The following is a 3641-nucleotide window of genomic DNA, read 5'->3' as shown; positions in this document are numbered from 1 at the left end:
ATTTATTTATGGGAGTTTGCAGTAATAAATATAATTTAATTTTAATATATTAATAGGGCAAAGTAATTTTATACAAATATTATTTAATTATACAATGTCACATCAATAAAAATAATTACCACCTTTTACATTAATAACGTGAATAATTATCTAATAAATGGAAAAGTTTAGGAATCAGCAACTTTTTCAAATGATGGTCAGCATGTAATCAGTAAAGAAAAATGAGTCATTAGATAAAATCTCACACCAATCTCATACAATTAAAATCATCATTGATAGCTATTTGATGACTACAAATCACAAAAATTACTGACCCCTAATACTTTTCAAAACAAATATATTTTTTGAAGAGGATTAGAGGAGTGTAAAAGGTCAGGGACTAATTTATCTTTTTTCCTAAAAATTTATTTATTTTTTTTCTATTAATTAAATACTGACTAAATTTTAATAAAAATGTTAGTACTTAAACTTTCTCATAATTTTTTTTTTATCAAAACATCAAGATTTCTCATTTATTTGCTACTTGTGTATTTAGAGTAGATGTGTTATAAGCTTCACTATATATCTTTTACTTTGGCAAGTTTGGACAACAATCAAGTAACTCTCCAAGTATTTGAGTGTATCAATTCACACCTCAATGTTACAAGGATGAGGTTATGACAAAACAAAGCAATAGAATGATGATACGACGATGGGGAGTGGATAATTAGGCTTCTCGTCATTTTTAGGTCTTGTTGATGTTGTGTAACCCAATCCCACTGCCCGAAGAAATGAATTAATTTTACAACTATCTTTTCCCTATTTCCCGCTCAATTTGAAGCAACCTTTTCTCACAGAAAAATCCATTGAAAATGTGAAAGAAAAGTATTACAACACTTTAAATGGAAATCATCATTAAAACTGAAATAATAACAGTCCTTAATGAACAAGATCCGTTGAAACTGATAAACAATCACATAAAATATATATACACAAAGGAGTGATATATACAGTTTTTTGTCTATAGTTTAATAGTTTTATTAAGCAACCATTACAAAACAAAAAAAAATATCCAAAATGAATGAATTGGTCTAAATTCCAATGTTTAAATAAAAGTAAACTCTTTCCAATATAAACCTTCAAATTTTTCGGTTACCTACTTAGCCCAAGCCTTCACATTACATTGCACCTTCTTAATGCATTAGAGATAAAAATAAAAGTTAGGGTGTGCATGGCCCGGTTAGGCCCAAAGATCTGGTCCGGTCCTGAACACTTTAGAGGTTAATTTAGTGTAATTTTATTGGGTTTAGGGTCGGATAAGGGTCTCAAAAATATACCCGATCATTATTTCGGGTCGGGTCCGAGCCATAGCTCGGTCACCCGAAATCGGCCCGGTGGCCCCGGTCATCATACACAATTAATATTTTGTATTATTAGTGATGGATGATGGCTATTATTACGTGGAATTTAAGTATTGTAAACCTTAATATTTTGTGTTATTAGTCATTGTATATAAGACTATAAGTTAATGTTTTATGTTTAAAATACATAAGACTTTAGACTAATGCATAATATTGTGTTATTTGTATTGATTTAAATATTTGGTGTTATTAGGCAATATTAATATTGATTATGGTTATGCTTTAATTTTAGAGAAGAGTTGGTTCTTATTATATTTTTCTAAGTGAATTTTACTATGTCAAATAATGGTTGAAATTTTGGAAATTTAGATATTTTTACATGCTAACTTACAAGAAGATATCAAGTTAATATAATGTCTAGGTTTTCACCCGGTATAATCGTAGCCCGAAAATGTATAGGTTTCATCGAGTCTAGGGCCGGATTTAGGTCTAACAAATAGGCCCGATATATATTTCGAATTGGGTTTGGGTCACATCAAACCCTATTTCATCCGACCCATACACACCCCTAATTATAAAAGTATTAGAGTATCTCTTCCTCTTACTAGCTGTTTAAGCATAACTAAAGTTTATATAAAAGCATTTTTGTAGTGTTCCTTTAAATAGGTATAATTAAATTATTTATATATTTCATCAGAAACAAAGAAAAAATTAACAACATTAATAATAGATTTAAACAATAATAGATTTTCTTAAGTAACTTATTAATTAATTGCAAGTTTGCAACAAGATTATTCAAAAGGTTACACACAAGGTATCATATATGAGAATATGACAAAGAAATTAGAGTTGTTATTCTTATAGTATTACTATGACGGTTAATACAAGTTGAATGGTAGGTATTACTCTAGGTTGGCATCCTTGTAAATTTCATGCTGATGCTGAGTTATCAATGGATAAATAATTGAGACTTGGAGCAAGCTACGCAAATTAATTATCAATTTAGTTATTATATATTTGTTTATAAATATATATTTTTTAATTTATTTTTAATATATATTTATATTTTAATATATATTTTATATCAATAATTAATTTAATAATTATTTTTTTATATATCTAATATGATTAAATTTTTTAGTTAATTAATATTAACTAATTTTTTGTTAATTTTAAAATAAATAAAATAACTTTTAAAAAATTAGAGACCTAATCAAATATATAATGTTGCGCAATACTAATAATTCACACTTACTCTCTAGGTACTCGTTTCTCAAGATTTAGTCAAAATACTATATATAGCTTAATTTTATTGATTTATCACAAATTTTATAGATACAAATAAAAGCATTAGAGTATTTCCTTCTCTTTAGTGTAGGGTCAATGAACTTTATATAAACAAATAAATAAGGTATAATTCAATTCTTTTATATATTTTTTTTTATTGTCTCTTTTGTAGCTAGCTGAGCCATGAAGAAGATACTCAAGAATCAGACATACTAATTTTTCTGAGCTATATTTGAGGTCAACCCATTGATTATTACTATAAAAAAAAATGAAGCATTTATAACAAAAATTTTATATCAATTTTCAAATGGTTACAAAGTGTTGTTTTTTGTAACAAAAATTAATTATTATAATTACAAANNNNTTTTATATATAATGAAACAAAAATAATATTTACTCGAAATGAATACCAATCAAAGTATTTGTACCTAAAAAAAAAACAGTCGATGGCTAAATGCAAAAATTAGTACCCTAGTTGAAACAATGTTGTTATTTAATAATAGTCATTTGAATATAATGGAATTATTTAATGCAAATTAATTTCACCATTTCATTTTTTTTTCCTTCCTATCTACCACATATCTTCTATCCTTTTATCATTATATTTGAATGAGTTCTTGTGTTGTTTTTTTATGCTTGTAATGGTGGAGTAACGCAAACTTTTTGCATGTCTCCTTCCTTAACTTTTGCATGAGTAACTACCAAAATGAAAATAAAAATATTCTAAATTTAAATTATACAACAATTCTTATGTGGTAAGATGTTAACTATTAATGGTGATAATATTAATATTAATTTTTATATAATATGAATAGATAGATGCATGAGTTCTTTTGACTATGATAGAAATTAAACTAATGGTTGTCGACTCCAAATAGAGCAACATTTTATGGCGAGAGATATAATTACATAAATATATATATCAACATTATTTTTATAAGATGATTATTATTCAAGACATAAACAAATAAATGTTAATGGTCCAATAATGGAGATGATTTGTTGAGCTTGTTA

This window comes from Arachis ipaensis, chromosome B05 (assembly GCF_000816755.2).
Source record: "Arachis ipaensis cultivar K30076 chromosome B05, Araip1.1, whole genome shotgun sequence".
NCBI classification, from domain to species: Eukaryota; Viridiplantae; Streptophyta; class Magnoliopsida; order Fabales; family Fabaceae; genus Arachis; species Arachis ipaensis.
This window is presented reverse-complemented; position numbering follows the sequence as displayed.